This window comes from Pleurodeles waltl, chromosome 12 (genome assembly GCF_031143425.1).
Source record: "Pleurodeles waltl isolate 20211129_DDA chromosome 12, aPleWal1.hap1.20221129, whole genome shotgun sequence".
Classification (NCBI taxonomy): Eukaryota; Metazoa; Chordata; class Amphibia; order Caudata; family Salamandridae; genus Pleurodeles; species Pleurodeles waltl.
This window is the reverse complement of record NC_090451.1, coordinates 56,532,554-56,554,284: the sequence shown is the minus strand read 5'-3', so window position 1 is coordinate 56,554,284 and position 21,731 is coordinate 56,532,554. Positions and strand designations below refer to the sequence as shown.

The following is a 21,731-nucleotide window of genomic DNA, read 5'->3' as shown; positions in this document are numbered from 1 at the left end:
GTCTACCCTGGAGATGCACATACCTTGTTGATGCACATACCCTGTAGATGCACATACCCTGTAAATGGACAGAGCCTGTAGATGCACATACCTTGGAGATGCACATACCCTGTAGATGCACATATCCTAGAGATGCACATACCCTGTAGATGCACATACCCTGTAGATGCACATATCCTGTAGATGCACATATCCTAGAGATGCACATACCCTGTAGATGCACATACCCTGTAGATGCACATATCCTGTAGATACACATACCCTGTAGATGCACTGGAGATGCACATACCCTGGAGATGCACATACCCTGAAGATGCACATACCCTGAAGATGCACATACCCTGTAGATGTACATATCCTGAAGATGCACATACCCTAAAGATGCACATATCCTGTAGATACACACACCCTGTAGATGCACTGGAGATGCACATACCCTGGAAATGCACATGCCCTGGAGATGCACATACCCTGGAGATGCACATACCCTGGAGATGCACATTCCCTGTAGATGCACATTCCCTGTAGATGCACATACCCTGTTTTGTTTGCTTCTGAAAGTTTTTTTTGTCGGAGGCTGACTTGGCATCTTTGTGGTGAGTGCTGTGCACTGTCCTCCTGCATATTAAAATAGGCAGAGGCAGTGACGCTTAAGGCAGCCTGAGCCCACTACTCCCGGAGAGGTAAGAAGCACTGACAAAGCCAATAGGTCTTGCTTATGAGAGGTATTGGAAATGTTTTGCAGCCATGCTCTACAGTAGGGCAGCTGCTTTGCACAGTGGCTCAAACTAATTTTAAAAAGCGCTATGATGCAGCCAGGGCTAAAACGTTTTTAAAAAAATGCATAAGTGCTGGATGCATCATGGTCCATTTTTTATTATTATTTTGTTATGCCAAATTTGGCAACGCCCATGCTGTATAGGATGAACAAACAGTAATGGTAGTACTTATAGCCTCAAAGGCAAAACCTACTGGCTTTGTAAACGCGTGTTAAGTCTCAGAATAAACCCCTGTGATTCAGAGCAAATCAGTTAGTCTCCCTGTGTGAAAAAGAAAAAAATATGACAGTTGCCAAAAAGTCCTTTCACAGAAAGAAGGCAATTGCACCCATGTCTTAGGGAAAATACATTTGCAAGCAGATATCCTCTGTTGTCGGAGTAAGCATCTGTTTCAAGGGAGAAAAGGGCTTCTTTGAAGTGCGTTTGGCATGTTAACAAATAGCTACAAATGGCAAGCGGTTCAACAAGGGCTGCGGGGAGGAAGCAAAATTTAAAGTAGTGCCTCAATTGCAGCACTTTTAGCAGAAGGACAGCAATCAAACTGAAGCAATCAGTACTTGGTCCATGCTCCAGCCAAAAGAAGAGGAAGTAAAATCAACCGATGCTGGCCAATTAGAAGGCAGCAAATAAGAGTGACCATTAACCCAATTAATTGTAATCAATGGGCAGGCCGCAAGCCCTTTATTATGTACAACATCTCATGCAAGCGGGAGCGCATGCTGCTCTTGAACTGTCACAGTTGACACCTAAAAAGGGCGAGGTGATAGGACAAAACAAATGCAAAACATGCCTCGCCTTATGCTGACCATTCTGAGCCGGCCCTTGGCTGGTTTGGGACAATGTTCTGCTGCAGTAGGATGGTTGTGGTGAAAGAAAGTAGGGCATTGCTTTTTGTGTTTGTTCAAGCTCATTTTCTCTTATTCTAAATTTGCATTTAGTTGTTCTCCGGTAAATGTTTTTCTGTGTGCATTAATTTAATTTACTGTACAGTGCTTGGACGCACTTAATTGGGAGCCCACATCTTCAAAAAGAAACAAATAAAGCACAGACAACACCTCTGACAGCAAGCAAGGCCACCATGCCCATGTCACTCTACAGAAAGTGAGGTAGATTGCACAGTAGGCCAATATAGCAAATGTTGTTATGTTGAATCATTTTAAACATATAACCAGACCTCTGGTTATACCATAGGATGGCGCGCTAATTCATCACGCGCAGCTGCTGGTAAACAATACCACTGAGATCCCATCCAGTACAGCAGCAGTAGATGCCCCTACACTGAAAATATCCAGAGAGTAGGACAGCTTCAGGCCTGGCTTGTTTAGAGCCTAAGGTCTCTAGTGGTGTTTGGGAGTGCCATAGTTACTCCATGAACTGACAGCAGTCTTGAATATATGCATGTGTTAGATGTTGCTCCTATGTAGGTATTATTGAGAATTTAGTGAGGCAATGTGGTGCACCTTTCTGTCTACTGGGTGAGAGAAAGCATAGTTAAATGTAATTTTTTTTTAGCCCTTTAGTACTTTTACTAGGTTTACGGTTACATGAAGCTCATCAGACAGTAGGAGGACCAGGAACAAAGACATATATCTGTTCTTTGGCCTCGAAATATGATTTGGAAGCTCTACGCCCTAGGTGTGTGGTGCAATGGGGGAGAGGCTGTTTAATGGGAAGGGCAGCTGCTGACAGAGCTCCGTCCGATTGGAGGCACCAAGTTGCATTCTGGGGATGTGGACCATCTCTTGTAGTCCTGCTGCGATAGTCATATGTGGTTGGTGTAGGGAGGATATTGTCACTTTAGGACATCTCTGGTAGGAGGTGAATAGAGGGTTTCTTTTTTTCAGATAGTAAATCATATGGATGTCACACACAACAAACACTTGTGGGCTACAATATGGGCCCCTGAGACACACTGAAGGACACCTTATCCGAAGCTTCACTAAAGATCCAGAATACAGGCAGTGTATCCTCTTTGGGTGTGGATAATTGGATGCAAGAGTTCTCCTTGATTTGATGAGGGTGGCCGTCATGTGCTTTGACCAATAGTTGTGTTGTTATGATACGTTTCCAGGAAGTGGATCAGGTTTCTTGTCTGCCAACCTTGATGCTCACTATGATCATTTCAAAGCTGTTGTGTGCTGTGGCTTAACATAGCTTGAGAGTGGGTTGGCATTCATTTTTGGATCTGATTCAGTTGTGGCTTTCTCTGTGTTGGGTACCCCAGGATCATCCTTTGTTCGATCTTTGTGTGCTCTCTTGCAAAGTAAGGAGGTTTTAGTCCTTGGTGGGTGTCAAGTATCAGTGGTAGTTGCTGGGATCTGTACTTTGACATGGCGCTTGCTTGTGCACAGTACGCTGTGTCCTGTTATGCTGCCTTTGCAGCTATAGGGAGATGTTTTGTTTTAGTAAATGGAAATGTTATTCCTAGTTTCTCACACCATAAAATACTCATTATATTTTTCAACTAAAGAGTAAGGTAGCACATTGCTATGTAGCGCATTCATCGTGCGATTCATGCCAACAAACCATTCTTCTCAGAGAATAAAACTTTGTTACTTGAGAACACTTTTTAAACTGAGATTTTATAAATAGTTCTTCCGCAAAAGCTAATATGTTGAGACATAATAATCCCACTGCATAAATGTGGCTTTGGGTAATTTTCTAAAGCTCAGGTCATATACTCACATTGGAGCCTATTGTGGAAAGTGAAAATCGATGGAAGAGATTGAGTGCTATTAAATGTTATTTGTCTTGTAAATTTGTCAAATGCTATATGTTCTGTTCGGGGCTAGAGAGATACTCAGTAAATATTTGCTGAGAAATTTGCAAGCAAATAGAAATTTACTTCCAGTTAGAAATTGGCTATGACCCAACAGTCTGTTAACAAGCAAAACAAAATATATTTTTGTAATCTGAAGAAATTAGTCTGGAGCAAATAGAAGTTGAGTTGGTGTTGTGTTAAAATTAGATGGTCTGCCCAAAATGGTAAAATATTTCCTCCTTCAACTTACTAAAATTGTGGAAAAGTTTAAGGAGATGTACATTTTTTCAGCAAAATCTTTACTGCTTGTTAAAAAGTGACTCTCTCACACCAGAAAGTGAATTGTAATTCTTTTGCAAATATCTGATTATTAATTGTAAATTTGGACTACGTATGCATTCAAAAAGCTGTTTCCGTGCATTACTTATTTATGAAAGCCTTTTCTTTTAATGGAAATTGGGATTTAATTCCTTTTAAAAAGTAACATTAACACACATTTTGTGATCTCCTAATTACATCCCCAACTTTAATTTCCCCTTACAAATAACCCGCTATAAGGTGAACTATAAATTCAGCATTTTATATAACCGTCTTCAGATAAGGTTGATTTTCCATAAAATTATGATTACTTTCCAAATATTATTAATTTACAGTCTTATAGGATTTAGACCCCTTCGGGCTGACAGATGCTGCATCTTTCCTGGTCAGGTGGTTTTTGCCACTCACCCACTAAGGTCTAAATGCTGCCAATAAACTTCTTAATATGATTTGTGGGTATTATAAAAACAACAGACAATCATATTACACAGTTATCAAGGATCATAAATTTCATGGATGGTACTCCAGAGAAATATCAATCTATACCTATGGATGTGCATTTGTTGCATGTGGTAACTGATTTCTTGTATGTATACTTGTCCTGAAGTATAAAGATTTATTCAGTATCAATATTTTACTCGTTCTCCTTAATTATAGTCCTATGCTTACTACAAACCAATGGGATTAAAAAGAGCACCACGCCCTTCCCAGGAACCATAGAAAAATGTACTTCCACTCTGAGTTTAACATACCCACCCACCTCAAGAAATCACTGTAATTACAGATGTTCACTGCTGGGATTGGGTATTTAAATTTCCATAGGCGCCTTAACCAGTGAGTATTTTGGGCTATATTCTAGTTTTCTTTCCCACAGGTCTAGGAGTACTTATATCCAATTTCCTTTTGCTCCTTTTTTTGATCTTGGGGACTTAGTGGTGCTCGGGTGATTTATCCCACTAAGCCCATATACTTGCCTCAGTCCATTGCCCTTTTCAAGAGGGTTGCTCTTGGGGGCTGGGGCCTCTCAAGGTGGCTGCTGGATTGTGCACAAGAGTGTGCCCCTTTACTGTGAATGTCTTGTCTTCGGCTCCTTCCCTGCCATAGTCTCATTCTGTGCTTTCCTTTTTTCTTTGAGCCACACACCTTGTCTTCTTGCTACTGTCCCCTGCTCTTATGAAGGACTGGATGCAAAGTAGGCCTTTAAAGTGCACTTTGAGGTAAACCGAGGAAAGGGCAACTCCTCCCAGTAGCTATGGTGCCAGCCTGCACAGAATCTTATACAAAAAAACATAAAAGTGTCTCATTTCTCGGGTCGCAACTAGGAGGAAAAACCTACAAAGGAAAAGAAAATACAATTGATGTTGTAGTTTGTATTAGAAGATGTAAACTCCATTGGTGAATCAGCAAGGTACCAAAGGTCCACTGACATCAGGGAAGAGAAAAGAGCACAGCAAGACACAGGTCATAACTATTAAAAAAAACTAAAAACATCAGCAAAAGTTACCTAGCAAGGCAACAGATAAAAGAGAATATTTCCAAAAGACGAATTCTATCTGTTGAGAAAAATCAGGGATAAGATTTAGTACAGGCACAAAGAATACGATGAAAGATCAAAGAACTAATTAATTGTGCCTCATCTTGCGTTTTTGTACGCATAAAAGGGACTCAGCCTCACAGGAAGAGTCCCTACCACATCTAGGATTGGGAAGTTCCAACTACACACTTGGTGTGCAGTTTCTGGCACACCCATTGATGCAATTCATTATTTGATTGTTATTTCTTTGCTTTGGTATGAGAATCAATGGGCCAGCTCATTAAGTTTATTGTAAACTTATATGCAACAAAAAGTTTGTTGTAAAATCACCGAATGCTCCAGCATGCTGAACCCATCACCTAGAGTTGGCGGCTACCCGTCGGCAGCTTGTGGCGCTTAAACGCTGTTCTAGAAGTGGAGAGCAGCTTTGGCATTACCTCCTCACACATCGTCCTTGCCACAGTCACTGCCATTGAGCTTAGCTCCGGTGGACAGAACCCTCCATAGTCAACATACACTATACTGCCTTCCTGTCCCTTCAAGATGGCTGATTTCCTTACACTATACGTACTGCCTTCCTGTCTCTTCAAGATGGCTGATTTCCTTACAATATACGTACTGCCTTCCTGTCTCTCCAAGATGGCTGATTTCCTTACACTATACGTACTGCCTTCCTGTCCCTTCAAGATGGCTGATTTCCTTACACTATACGTACTGCCTTCCTGTCCCTTCAAGATGGCTGATTTCCTTACACTATACGTACTGCCTACCTGTCTCTTCAAGATGGCTGATTTCCTTACAATATACGTACTGCCTTCCTGTCTCTTCAAGATGGCTGATTTCCTTACAATATACGTACTGCCTTCCTGTCTCTTCAAGATGGCTGATTTCCTTACAATATATGTACTGCCTTCCTGTCCCTTCAAGATGGCTGATTTCCTTACACTATACGTACTGCCTTCCTGTCCCTTCAAGATGGCTGATTTCCTTTTCCTTTCCTATATTATAAAAAGGAAGTAGGCCTCTCTTAGTTCCTGCCGCACCAAGCCTCAATCATGTCTGAAGCCGTCCCTTTTTTTGGGAAGGGATGGATAAGAAACCTTGACTGTGTCGCGGAAGCCCTGGACTTGGAGTAATGAAGATTACCGATAAGTAACCAGGGTATTAAGCCGTTGGTCCAAAGTGCTGTCTGTGCCTTCAAAATATGCAGCTGGGCATTTGTCATCCATGCTGCTTTGTTCATAACGCTGTACAGTCTCACAATGAGAAACATCTACACCACTGGGCTCAGCCTGATTTTATTTCCATTCATTGCACACTGTTTATTTTACAGTAAGAGATGCTGGGAGGTTTTGATATTTTTACACCTTAACCACTCCAGACCATGGCCCATGTTGATATGCCCAAGTATTCCTAAAATCCCCCCAAAACACATCTTTATTAGCCATAAGTGGCTGTCTACTAAGTGTTAGCAGTAAATTGTCAAGCAGGAGTTTATTTCTGAAAAACAAAAAACTAACGACACTCCCACACCCTGAGAGCGGTTCCCTGGGGCGTTGGGGTTATTATTCTCTCATTTGTCCCTCACTGACAGTTTTGTTTTTACCAGGCAGCGACAGACAGGAAAAAAGACATGAAGTCGTCCACCCTAAATAGAGTTCGCAGAGTAATGCCCCTCCACTGAAGACCCTGTTCTGTCAGGCTGTTCATTTGATGTGGCCAATGCTAACTCCATCAATTGAAAACTGGTGGTCCGCCTAACCCTGAATGAGATGGGTGGACCGAGGCGTACTGGGTACTCCGTTGCATTTGCAACGGAATACCCTGTCCCACAAACTCTATATCACCCACACTCCTGACTTCAAGTCTTAAAGGATGCTGTACACTGGACTAGAGCACACCACCCAATGACAAGAAAATTTAATAGAATCTGGTGCATGAAAGGATGCTGAGAGACAGAAGACTTCAGTCTGAAAATCACAGTCCTGGAAATAACCACAAAACCTAGAGATACACTAAAAGTATAGATTGAAGACTCTTATAAAGCTGGGAAACTTGTTGGCAGTAAATGCCACTGTCACCATTGATACCAATGTGTGCCAAACAAACTGTAGACAAAACAACCAGCTTCTTAGAAATATATGCTTTGGGACACAGATGTACCTGTGTGCTACCAGTAAATGCAACAGCCAACAAAGCTGAAGCAATCAGCTCAGTCCAGGAAATCTAAGGTAAAAAGTGGTTCTAATAAACCATATGGATTTGGAAAAACATGTGCTCCCTTCCATGGTAACTAGAAATACAAGTGTATCACTAGCTCAGAAAATCCAATGTTTTATAGGATGGTAGATCTAAGAGCTAGATCGTGAACTGGAAATGTTTCTGTATCACAGTGAACTACAGAAACCTGTGGCTCACTTGGTGAACTTTGGAGCTGCGGGTAGCTATTACGAAGGTACATCGAGACTATAATAATACTTCATCTGTTGGACACAGAAGTGGGGCGACTGTTTTCGAAATGGACCAGTTTCATTCAGGACTATGGCTCTTTATTCAGCAAAGTCTGTACTCCTTCTATTCAACTTGATACTTTTTTTGAGCTCCTGGGAAGGAGAACTGTACCAAAACAAGGTTGTCAAGGCCACGCTACGAATTCAGCGGTATCTCATGATGTGGACATTTCTCCGACCACATATAACGGAGGCGCTTCTAGAGTAGACATCTCAGGAGGATCTTGACAAAGTTGGGTTTATAGTCATGTATTTGGGGCTGTTGTGCAGTTGTATTTCATAACTTTGTGTGTGAAACTGAACTCCAAAGCCTTGGCCAGTGTCCCTGTTGTGAGGTTAGTTTAGCTATTACACGGGCACATTATTTTAGCTTAGGCCTGCAGCTAGTGCCCTTTCACTCCGATACATGCATTTTTATTATTATTATTATTTTAGCAAAGGCTTCATTTTAGCAGAGATGTTTTTATTATTTTATCAGTTGCCCTTTTGCGCAAAGTTCTGTTATTCATTTCTCTGCACAACATTTTCAATCTGTGCTTCACTCAAGGCTGAGCGTGATAAGTTTACGAGTTGTTGCTGGCACAGAACGTTCATCGTGTCCCCATCTCTCACACACAGAAATATATGGGCTGTCACATCAGGGCAGTTTTCTCAGAACACCAGATATTTTATTATAAAACACCTCACCGCCCCATACACGATAGAGGGGAATTCCAGCCAGTTGCCATCGCATGCTGCACTCCGTCCTTGCAGTTTCTGCTGAGACCTGTCGCCTTCTCTGCTTCTATGTGGGAGGACTTAGTGCACTATACTAGGGACTTACTAGTAAATCAAATAGGCCAATCATGGGTAAACCAATCACCAATACAATTTAGACAGAGAGCACTTGCACTTTAGCACTTATGTTTCCTCGTCCCTAAAAGCGCAAGACATGCCTTTTTACATTGAATGCAGTTGATTCAATAAAAACCTATTGAACCTTGTCCTACTTCTGTTCTCCTTTGTATGTATGGGGCACATGTGACTGTGAAAGAACTAGATGTCATGCAAAGGGCTGCCACAAATCCCCTTTACTCTTCTGTACTGGTGAGGTGCTGCTAGTTTGCCGGAAGGGTTAGGCTGACACCAGATATTTTATTATAAAACACCTCACCGCCCCATACACGATAGAGGGGAATTCCAGCCAGTTGCCATCGCATGCTGCACACCGTCCTTGCAGTTTCTGCTGAGACCTGTCGCCTTCTCTGCTTCTATGTGGGAGGACTTAGTGCACTATACTAGGGACTTACTAGTAAATCAAATAGGCCAATCATGGGTAAACCAATCACCAATACAATTTAGACAGAGAGCACTTGCACTTTAGCACTTATGTTTCCTCGTCCCTAAAAGCGCAAGACATGCCTTTTTACATAGAATGCAGTTGATTCAATAAAAACCTATTGAACCTAGTCCTACTTCTGTTCTCCTTTGTATGTATGGGGCACATGTGACTGTGAAAGAACTAGATGTCATGCAAAGGGCTGCCACAAATCCCCTTTACTCTTCTGTACTGGTGAGGTGCTGCTTGTTTGCCGGAAGGGTTAGGCTGACACCTGTCACGTCCCGCAGGATCAGACTTAGTCCCCCGCACTCAATGTTGCTGCCGCCCAAATCCAGCAGTTTCATTTCTATAACGGAGTCTCTACGACACCCCAAAGGGCCCGTCTGCGTTAGGCGGACACCGCTCTGGGGCCTACAGAAAAATGATCTGTACCTGTAGGGCAGAGATGGAAATGTATGGCGCTGTTTCTGTTTCTCTGCTCTCCCCCCCAATGAGGCTGCAACTGAAAGCATTGCGGCTCAATGAAGGTATATAAATCACCTTACATTCAGCTATGCTTCCAAATTCTCAGATCACAAACACGTGTTGTTTTGTTCCAATAGCTGCTCCAGATGCTTTGGCCTTTGACCCGAGTTGCATCATTAGTTCCATTGTTCTCTTGAAACCTGAGCAGTCCTGCCTGTCTTACATCACGCTGACCTGTATCTGGACATTTTTTAACATGGTCTGGTCTTCACTGGAACAGACCACAAACCAAGGTTACTTGCGTCAAAATACCTCTTTTGAGCGCCTTCTGCCTTCTGGCTTATTGAGTTCTGCCAGAAAGAGACTTCTGAGGCAAAAGATATCTTCTCAGTCTGGCATAATGATGCAAGAGACATGATTCACAATAGGGTACACTTTGGGGTTAGCCGTAAGCTCAGCGGCAAGTCTCTCAGTGCTATATTTATTTAATGTTTTTGCACATTTATGTAGCACAAACATCCAAGTGCATTAGAGCACCAGATTAAATTAACCATATTTAATACACAGGGAGATTATTTGATTTGTCCAGAGCCTCAGGATATTGATCCGACGCCAGGACTCAAACCTGGTTCCTTTGTTCCAAAGTCGTCAGCTTTAGCTGCTAGATCACATCTCATTCCCACTGCAATAACTTCCCAACCCAAGAAAGGCTATGTTAACTGCACCCTTCCATCTATGTGTCCTGTCCCTGAAGCACACAGATTATCCTCCAACCCTGGCGAACTGAAATGGTGTTACACCACTTTCAAATACTTGGGTGTAAACATATATCACGACGCACGAGATCTCAGGGACGGCAACTTGGGGCAGGCGATTCGATCCATTAGAGGCTCCCTGCCCTTCTGGTGCTCACTCCCTCTATCACCATTGGGCAGAGTAGCCATAGCGAAGATGGTGATCCTGCCCCGATTGTTGTACTTCTTCATGGCCCTCCCACTGACTCTCCCAGCCTCTTTCTTTAAACCTCTGAATAGCCTATTAATAAATCTCATATGGGGCAACGGCAGACGCCGAGTGGCACTAACAAAATTATACCACCCACTAACAATGGGTGGAATGGGAGCGCCTAGATTCGAAATGTACTACGCAGCTTCCCAGTTACAATGGATCTCATCCTGGCTAAGCCGTCCAGACGGAGCTGAATCACAGATGATCCACTCGTCTTTGGGGAACAGGGGCTTAATACAATACTTGATGAATCGCGAATCCCCCAAACACCCACGCAACATACTACTGAAAATTGCGCACTGGATATGGGGCCACCATGTGATCATGAACAATAAAACACCACAATATTCCCCCAGGCTTCCATTTTTGGCCATCTCGAAAATAGCCAACATAGCAGCTAGAGTTGGCCTGAACAGTTGGTCAGAAAAGGGAATACGCACCATCGGCGACATCTATAGTGAAGGACGCCTCCTAACTTTCAATACACTAATTGATAAATATGAACTGGGGCGCGGAAGCTTTATAGCATATGGAGCTGTACGCCAGACACTAAGGTTTTGCTGGGGCAATGAAAACTCAGAACCAAATATCTCCCCTAGATTGCATGAGTTGCTAGGTAGCATAGAAGATTCAATAAATGTGTCAAGAGCATACATAATCTTAACTTCTTGCGCTGAAGATAAACAAGTACAATCAAAGAACAAGTGGGATGCAGTGCTAGCAGAGCCTCTACCACAACCCGCTTGGAATCAGGCGTTGACAATGACAAAAGAAGTATCACGCAACCCGCGTTTTCGTTATACCCAGTTTAATTATTTACATCAAACATATTTATCACCTCATCGAATAACCCGTATTTTCCCCCACTCAAAGCAAACATGCCCTAGATGCGCCACTCCCGAAGCCACCTTTTACCACATGACCTGGGAATGCCCCCCAATCCGGAAAGTATGGGAAGACATAATAGTACTGCTTGTTGATTGGACAGCTGTTGAAATGTCCCCCACCCCGGAGCTGTGTTTGCTGGGTGTAGGTCCAAGCCTTAAAAGACGGAAACAAACCCTAAGATGCATAGCGCTGGCACTGGTGTTGTACAGACGCCTCATAGCCATGCACTGGAAGGCACCAGCCGCGCCGAGCATTGAACAATGGCGATCGGAGCTGCGGCGTTGGGCCAGGGCCGAAGCCGACACGCTTCAGCTCCTATCAACAAAGGGTGTTCTGGTCAAAGGTCTTGACACCTGGAACTCTTTCGTAGCAATAATAGAAAGAAAAGATGACGAACGCCCGCCCTGAACGATCCCCCCAACGAACATTAAAATCTGCATTTTATAGTCCTAAATAGCTGTAACCCCCCAGTGATAGCGCGCAACCACCCTTCATCAGGCTCGAATCAGAATGTCAAATAGAGGAAGGCGGACAGGAGCTGGGAGAGACAACATGAAATTGTATAACCTAACAGGCGGTAACCAACTAGCAATAACACCAGCACACAAAGGGACGCATGACCCAATGCTCGCGCGCGTGCCTTCCTTTCCTCCTCTGCCCCCGCTTCCTCCGTCTTGGGGGCCCCCCCCGGCCTTTATCCCCCCCCACAGTATTTCCCCTCTTTCTCTTTCTTTCTTTTCTCTTTTCTGTTTTTTTTTTTTTTTTCTTTCTTTCCAATGCAACAGGATGCTTTAATATGATGCCCAGTCAGGACTATTCCCCCCCCTGCTCCAGCCCGTGGCAACACGTTCTCTCTGGCAGTGGCGCGGAAGTGGGCGAAGTACAACATAGCCCAGTCATGGTACATAAGCCGTCTAGGGTGATGTGATGAACGAACCTGTTGCAAATGTTATTCTTATTGACAGCTTTCACTTGTGTAATTTTGTTGTGTGATAATAAACAATAAAAACACATTTAAAAAAAAAAAAAAAAACTGCACCCTTCCATTCTTCTGGAATGTTGTTGGACAGCCTTGGGACAGAAGAGTACGATGTCTGAAAAGTCCCTCTCCTATATGCCAGCCTAAGCTTTCTTAAATCCGTCCTGGTCCACATAGATGCCCTCTATCTAAATCAAACCTTCATCTGAGAAAGTATCTCTCCATTCCTTGGTACCCTTCTCTTCATCTTGGTTTTGCTTGATGCTTCTCAGACCACACTGCCACCGCCGCCTGATTTTCCACAAATTCATTGCAGAGTGAGAGTGGGTCACCAGCTGGGTCTAAAAGCTTCACACCCCTGTGCATCCACAGGTGTCACATTGAGGCATAGGGGGAATTAATAGACGATAGAGGGGAATTCCAGCCAGTTGCCATTGCATGCTGCACGTCTTCCTTGCAGTTTCTGTTGAGACCTGATGCCTTCTCTGCTTATATGTGGGAGGACTCTCAGTAGAGCAGCAGACCACTTCTTTACCTACAAACACAGTTATGGGGGACGAGTCTCATTTTACCCGCTTGCATTTTGGTAGAACAGATCTGAAATATTTTATAAATGAGGCATGCACAGTAAGTTATCACACTGTCAGAATTGCTGTTGATTCCTCTCATTCCTTTTGGTAGTGGCAAAAATCATCTTCTTTCAAGATTACCAGGAGGATTACATTTGCAGGAAGTCATACAAATTGACTTCCGTCTAGGCTATTGGAGTGGTTGGCTCAGGCATTAACAAATAAGACAGACTCGTAGCCTAAAAAAGGAATTGTGGTTACTCCAAGTCCTGGTCTCTTTTGTCACAGTTCCATGAACCTACCTCCCACCAGGAAGATTTGTCACGAGGTAAGTTTGGTGCAAACCAGTAAGAGGGATGGTAAAGGGGAGTGTTATCCAACAAAACTTGAGAGTCAAGTTCTTAAAGCAGCAAGTTGTCTGTCCCAGGATGGAAGATAATTTAAAAGAGGAAGGACTGCAATAGGCAAGATGGATGGTGCTTCATTCACTGCCCACCCCCCGAAGGTACTCAGTGCCGTAGCCCATGACTCATACATCTCTACACACTATAATTTAGTCCATGGGCCCTTTTACACACTGAGTGCATGTTCTCTGTTTGCGTCACGGTCACCTGAAAACAGGTGCACTGGACTCAAACAGAGAAAGCGCTCTCTGTTACATTTAATGCCATTAAAATTGGAGCGGCTGCTTTAAAGCCACCCCTTGTTTCACTGTGCAAGCAGCAACCCCCCAGCACTTTTAAGGGGTTTTAGAGATCCCTTTGCAAGTGGGTGCAGTGAGTGACTGCAACCACCTGCAAGGGGCTTTCTGGAGGGTGCATAGGACCCCCTTATCCTCCCTCCAGAGGGCTACCCTCAGTGGGAAAACTGACAGTGTGCCTCCTTTCAGGTGGTGAAGTACCAGTGCGCCTTCTGACAGCTTCATTGCCTCTGTGTCCACGTCTACAATGCAGCACAGGCACAGAGGCAAAGGGATTCCCGCATTTGCGTGGGGCCACAACCCCATGCAAATGCAAGGACACCCTCTGGTGATAGTGCTGGCACTATATGTGCACCAGCACTTTCTGTATTACAGAAAGGGCCGCACAAGCGCCTGTGGCCATTTTCTGCAATATCAAAGTGCCCTGGTGGTGTGCAAAATGGGTACAAACGGTTGTTGCGCCCTCAGAGCATTTCTATCATTCGGCCCCAGGTGTCTCCAACCAGTCGATCGTGAGCTACCAGTAGCTCACAGACACCCTCAGATTAGCTTGTGGCAGCGAGTTCATTTTTAAATAAGCACAAGGTCACATTTTCCTTTTAAAGTTAAGGGAAGGCTGTGTTTGTTTTACATTATTATCTTCAGGCTGTAGCCCGCAGGTCCTGGTAAGGAGCAGTGCTGGAGTCAGATTTATGACCTGGGGCACAGAGGCGAAGAACTGAAGCACTGAGGTTTTTAAATCTTAAATAAAATTCCTTGTCAACTCAGTATCGGCTCTTGAGTACAAAATTATGTTTCTAAATGCTTTTACATGGGAGACAATTAAAATGTAGAGATAACTTAATGATTAAGTTAACGCTTCATTTGAATGTTATCCCATTTCAAAGTGTAGCGTTTACAAACAGCAGCCTCTTGCTCCCAGTTCCATATTATGAAAATGTTTTGCAGAGCATTTTTCTTCACTTTAAATTTCTCACATCAAAAACATGATTGTATGTTTGTAGTATACATGTAACAGTGCCACGTGGTAAAAGGTATATTCTTTCCAGCTGAAGGGGAAAAGTCAGATCTTTATTCTTTGGGAAAAGGAGAAACCCTAGCAGGAGAGTCCGATCTCTAACATGAGCTTCAATGGGTGGGGGGGGGGTCAGTCGAAGCTGTGCAAAGGGAAGGATACGGAGAGGCCTGTAGGGAACCGGGCATGGTTGAATTCAAAGTTTGGGGTGTCCACCTCACAGAAGGATGTCTTGGAGACCCATGACGCCGCTTTCAGTCCTCCTGCTCCTGGCCTATCCCCCCACCTTCTACTCCTTGTTTTGCCTCCTTCCGCGCTGGTGCCGATGGGGATGACTCCCTCCTAATCAACTCACAGAGAGGGGTTATCTCAGCAAATAGCTGCGCAGGTTTGAGATGATGACTTTACCCTGCCAGACCTTGATTTGGAGTCCTGTAAGGGATATGGTGATCAAAATAATGGGGAGTCCTCGCGGTCAGGGGGGATTCTCCCTCCCCCTTCAGGGCTGCAACCTTTCAGAAGTACCCCATCAAACGATCCTTCATTGATATCTAACCTGTCTGTAACTCCAGACCTGAAAGTAAGAGGTATTCAATTTTGTCAACCCACTGATCAAGAAATAAAAATGTCAAATTCCTTACAGTGTCTGGAAAGACTTTTATTTTCAGTTCTACAGTTATTAGAAAAAATTGTTGGAGGGTCTGACTGTATCTTTGATAGGGTTATAGCAATATTGAAAGAACTGACTAACAGCAAGAAGGATACATCTTCCGGTTCAAGGGAACCTTTTGGCTTTGAAGCGTCATCGCTGTTGGGTAGAAAGATCCACCATAAACAAGTCTGTTGTAAAAAAGATTTTGGCTCCCAGGCAGGAAAACCACAATGTAAGAAACACACCAAAGAAGCCCTCTGTCCAGACAGCCCAGTCGACTTTATTTAATTTTATTTTCAATAAATCCTCTACTGTAAAGAATTTGAGTGAAAACCCACAAGCAGCTGAGCAGCACCTGTTTCTGATTTTCAAATCCTGTCCCAAACAGGTGCCTAGCACTGACGATCCAAAGCAAGTAAAACCTGGGAAGAGGGAAATACTGCATAAAGGAAATAAAAAATCTTGACGTAGACTTTCGAAGAAAGGCTGAAGGAAGTTACGCTTTGGAGAAGTCACTGATAATTTACAAAGCACTGAAGGTTCGGAGCAAATTCCCTCTTTAGTTCAGGCTGTAGGTGACTCTATAAAAATTCACATAAAGACATTGGTCGAGAGAACCTCTGCAGTAAAGGAAGATGTCTATATGACACAAGCATCTTATATACCATCTTCTCTAAACCCAATGGCTGTGCCATTTCTAGATACTGGTATTAAGAGAAGTCAATTGGTACTATAGGAGACAAAGGCTGCAGAGAGTTATGTGGACTCCTGTATGTTGGACTTTATCCCTCTTTTCAATGGAGATTGAATCTTAAATAGGTCCTCACTACTTAAATGTTTTTCTGAAATTGTGAATTTGAGATTAATTGAAGGTAATGATATTAAGTTGGGTTCCTTACTGTCTGTAGGGCCAGGTTTTATATCTAGGGTAACCTTTCATTCCAAATTCACAGCAAATAAGATATTAAATAATTCTGAATGCCTGCAGTGTAGGAGTATTGATGTTATTTCTTTTCAGGAAGATAAGGGGAGGCAGATCTCTGTTATGGCCCCTCCTTGGTTTAATGTAATGGACAAAGGACAGTTACCCCCACAGACCCCCTCCATTAATAAAGGGTCCCCGTTAGACTATAAGGGGTTCAAACTCCATCTAGGTAAGCATGGTAGACCGGTATCCCTTAGGGATTTTCCAAGTTTTTCTACCCTAGTAATATGTGAAGATGAATTGGGCGCTGGCAATGTTCTTACAATTAGCAATAAGCTAAAAGTCATCTCTTGGAATATAGCTAGAGTAAAGAACAGTCGGGAAAAGCTGCAACTTTTGGCCTTATCAAAGGCAGATGTAATATGCCTCCAGGAGACATGTTGTGTAGGGGCTCTAATCTTTGATGTTTTCTTTACCCCGGAGTGTTAAGCAGAGACCTCAAGAAGGGGACATGCAAAGGGAGGGGTGGCGTGTCTGTTGTCTAACAAGCTCAAGTGGAGGTATGAGTGCTATAAAGATGCAAACAATCTGGTTTTGGCAGTAACTTTGTTTAATTTGTGAATTAAACAAGGGGCTTTGCCCCTATTGCTGATAAATGCTTATATTCCCCCTGAGACCATTTACAATGAGCTCCTGCGTAAGGTTGTTTCTCATATTGGAAAAGCTGCTGGAAAGAATGAGCCTCTGCATATATTCTGGTTGGGGACTTAAATTGTAAAATGTCTAACTCTGCCTTAGACCAATTACGGAACGCTGAAAAAGAGGAAGCCTTGCAGAGCCCTCCAGCTGTCTTTCCCCCAAATATAAGAACAAATAAGAGAGGGAGGGTACTGTTGACTCGGTTGGAATAGACCGACGGCATTATTGTTAATGGGAGGTTACCCTCCGATTCCCCAGCAGCATCTACTCATAGAACCCCCGGGGTGGTCCATTCTGGACTATGTTTTAGTAAGTTGTACTTTGTTTTATCTTTTGGGTGATCTAAAGGTGGCAGATTCTCTGCTTCGTGATCATAGCCTGCTAGCATTCTCCTTGAATTTTAATATATCCCTTACAAGACCCTGGAAAGTGGATAGGTCTGCTTTAAGCCTTAATAAGAAGACAGGGCGGACTCATTGGGATTATAAATCAAGTAAGGGATTGAAAGTAAAATTAGAATCCACACTTGGTAATTTAGTAATTGGGTAGGGAACAAATTGAATGTTTTAATAATTTTATGAACCAGATAGTAAATTATGCTAAACAAAAAAACTCATTGAATTGCCCTGAGGTGACCCCTCTTCCTCTTCTTCTATTAAATAGGGAAATAAATGCACTTGTTAGGGACCAACATTTGGTTTTTGATCCTGATAGGAAAGTGAAGGTGCAGGTAATAAAGAGGAGAAGGGCGCAAGTGAAAGCTCGTTTGAAGAGAGAAGCATGGAACAAACTCTGGATCAAATTAAGGGAGGCTGCAGTCAACGGCAAGTACAGGACTTTTTGGATGCTAGTTGGAGATGGCTGTGGTGCAAGAGCTAGATCTTTCCCGTTATCCATAGAGGAATCGCAATGGGTTACCTTTATTAAGGGTCTTTACGTGGTAAATGAGGTGGAGGGTAAACAATCTTTGGTAAAGAAGGACTCGCTCCTCTATGACCCCCCCCCCCATTCTGAAGTAGAGATGACGTCTGCAATTCAAGGAATGCGCCCTTCAGCAGCAATGGGGCCAGATAATATCCCCATTTCTGTACTAAAACAAAATCCTTTACTTTGGAGTAAAATTCTCTACCTGTTTTTAAAAAAATGTTACGAAACTACAAAGATTCCCCCATCTCTGACAGAAAGTACTATAGTCCCTCTCTTCAAGAAGGGCGACCGTAACTTGCCAGAAAACTATCGTCAGATTGCTCTTCTTGATGCAGTGGGTAAAGTTTTTGATAAATGTGCATTGGCTCAAATCAATGAATGGGAGGAAGAAAATAGAACCCTCCCCATGGAACAAACTGGATTAAGGAGTAGACATGGAACCCTTGATAATATAACTGCCCTTCAGGTACTAACTGAACAATATGTGGTAATAAGGGGTGGGGTCCTATACGCAGCCTTTATAGACTTTTCTGCAGCTTTCGACAAAGTAGATAATTCTTTGCTGTGGAATAAGCTGTTCAAATTGGGTATGCCGGGCCCCCTCTTAAATTTAGTGACTGCTCTTCAATGGATACCTGGTGTAGGGTGCTCATGGGTGGGGATAGGGGCGTCTTACTCTCAATGGGATAAAACAAGGTTGCCTTCTTACCCCGCTCCTCTTCTCCCTTTAGATCCATGGCCTTCTGGACTATTTGTCTCAAAGCAAGGGTATTGCTCCATTGCTCAGAGGAAAGGCTATTGTTTGACTACTTTATGTGGACGACATAGTAATTTTTTATCTTACCCCTAAAGGGTTAAAATGTCGCCTGCAGGCTTTACAACAATTTGCAGACACGCACTTCATGAAGATCAATGCAATTAAAAGTAAAACAAAGTGCTTCCATGGGAGGAATAAGCCGATCTATAGAGTTTACGCATGATCATTGGGGTCCCCAAAAACTAGAAACTTAACTCGTATGTTTTCTGAGGGAAGATAGTACGCGGGAATATAAGTGAGAAAGCTCATATAGGAAAAAATATATCCAAAGCCCTCTCTCAGGCCGAAGGCTTAGGCACATTCTATAAAGCCAGGGGGAGATGGCACTTTTCACTCTTGTTAGAGGTCTATCGAGCTAAAATTCCTGCCTCTCTGCTTTATGGTATAGAACTAATTGACATCTCCAATTGGAGCTTTCTACACGTGATAGAAGGTCTTGTTCTTAGAAGCTTCATCCAGTTCACTCAGCCTCTTCCGTACTAGCTCTTTGTTCAGGGTGTTGCAGAGGTAGTGCGCTGGGTTGCGTACCTTGCAAATTGTGATGATGACTCATTAAGATCTTGCATAAAGAAAGACATTTTGGGCAGTTTAGAAAATAAGTCATCAACTTGAAGGAACTTTATGGTTGCGACAGATGTTGCAATTGGATCCTATATTAATTCTCTCGCTATCAATACAGCAATTAAAGGCTATAGGAAAATGCCACTGTTGGCATGGTCACCCCCCACTTTTTGCCTAGTGTTGATGCCAGCTTTGATTGGAAGTGTGCTGGGACCCTCCTAAACCAGGCCCCTGCACCAGTGTTCTTTCCCTAAAACTGTACCTTTGTCTCCACAATTGGCACAGCCGTGGCACACAGTTAAGTCCCTTGTAAAAGGTACCTCTGGTACCAAGGGCCCTGTGGCCAGGGAAGGTCCCTAAGGGCAGGGCTGCAGTATGTATTATGCCACCCTCAGAGACCCCTCACTTAGTGTATGCACACTGCTTTGCAGCTTGTGTGTGCTGGTGGGGAGAAAAGACAAGTTGACATGGCACTCCCCTCAGAGTGCCATGCCCACAAACCACTGCCTGTGGCATAGGTAACTCACCTCTCTAGCAGGCCTTACAGCCCTAAGACAGGGTGCACTATACCACAGGTGAGGGCATAGCTGCATGAGCACTATGCCCCTGAAGAGTCTATTCTTAGACATTGTAAGTGCAGGGTTGCCATACTGAGTATATGGGCTGGGAGTTTGCCATTACGAACTCCACAGCACCATAATGGCTACACTGAATACTGGGAACTTTGGTATCAAACTTCTCAGCACAATAAACCCACACTGATGCCAGTGTGGGATTTATTGAGAAATGCACACAGAGTGCATCTTACAGATGCCCCCTGTATGTTAGCCCAGCTGATAGTGTAAGGCTGACCAGTCTATGCCAGCCTGCCACTTTTAGAGGGGTTTCTGACCACATTGGGTGAGAATCTTTTTGTACTCTGTGGTCAGAAACAAAGCCTGTCCTGGGTGGAGGTGCTTCACACCTCCCCCTGCAGGAACTGTAACACCTGGCGGTGAGCCTCAAAGGCTCAGGCCTGGTGTTACAATGCCCCAGGGCACTCCAGCAAGTGGAGATGCCCACCCCCGGACAAGCCCCACTTTTTGGCGGCAGGTCCGGAGGGATAATGAGAAAAATAAGGAGGAGTCACCCCCTCAGCCAGGTCCACCCCTAAGGTGCAACAACGAAAGTACACTGTTCCACGTAAGAAGAACTAAGGAGACCTGAACATTCAGGAGCGAGTACCCTCAAGCATCACAGTGGATGACTAGCATCATCATCGGGTAATGCTCCACGCCAGGCTGGCAGTGCAGTGCCTGACGGGCTCCCCAAAAAGGGGGCAACAAGCCGTTTTGTTCTTGATAGTAACTGGTGAGTTCCAGCTATCTTAAGCGAGCATGTCTGCATTCAGGCATGAGCGCACAGAGGAGAGAACAAAAGAATGAAATCAAATTGGTTATTCATCACTACATATTTCATAATTTTAATCAATAGTCAGGGATGAAACCAAGATTAAAAACAAGGGAAAGTAAAATATTGAGTATCAATGCTCAATTACTTTCAAAAGCAGTAAACTCAAAAGGATATCACTCTGGAAATCCCCTAAACTAGGTCAACATGTTTCGCGTCGTGCGGTCCTTACGGATTCAATGACGCTTCATCAGGACCAAAAACACAAGAAACGTGAGTCAGCTCTTCTCCTAAACAACAAAAATATTTGACAATGTAAAAGTTCAAAATGTGTCAGCCGGTCACTTACATTGAAGTATACAAGCTTAGTCGTTGTCAGGTCGCCCTAGAAAAAAGAGTAAAACAAACACCAAATATACCCAAAGGTGGTCACAGGTGTAAACATGCAAACAAGTGCATCATGAAAAATACTGTGATGGCAAAAGACCAACAACACACATGGGCTTACCGCCCCCAAGTTGAGATCGGGCTCCTTGGTAAGTACGTTCCGACGACTCGGACGATTACTAGATATAATAGACATAAAAACATCCACAAATGTCATTGTGAAAAGTCTGTCAGGTAATCAGTTTAAACCAACCCTTATTAAGGAGGTGTATATATGAAAATAAAAATACAGGTCAAAACAGTCACTTAATGGAAAAATGTAGAACATTTATTAACCAAGTGATCTTTAAAGTAAATGCTGGTGTAGACCATAATGTATAGTAATGTGGACAAAACGGTAATTAACCTAGTGGGTAGGGATCGTTTGTAAAAACAAGTGCACAAACGCTACGAAAGTGACTCACTAGGTCACGGAGCCGCTGTAGTAACATTAAAAGGCGTCAATATAGATAATACCCATGTATTGC

At 43.5% G+C, this 21,731-nt stretch overlaps 1 protein-coding gene across 1 annotated transcript in view; it reads left to right on the top strand.

Annotated features, from left to right (window-relative positions):
- Positions 1-21,731, top strand: part of COMP (cartilage oligomeric matrix protein) — a 181,728-nt gene that overhangs the window by 97,888 nt on the left and 62,109 nt on the right. The gene's annotated exons all lie outside the window — the stretch shown is intronic.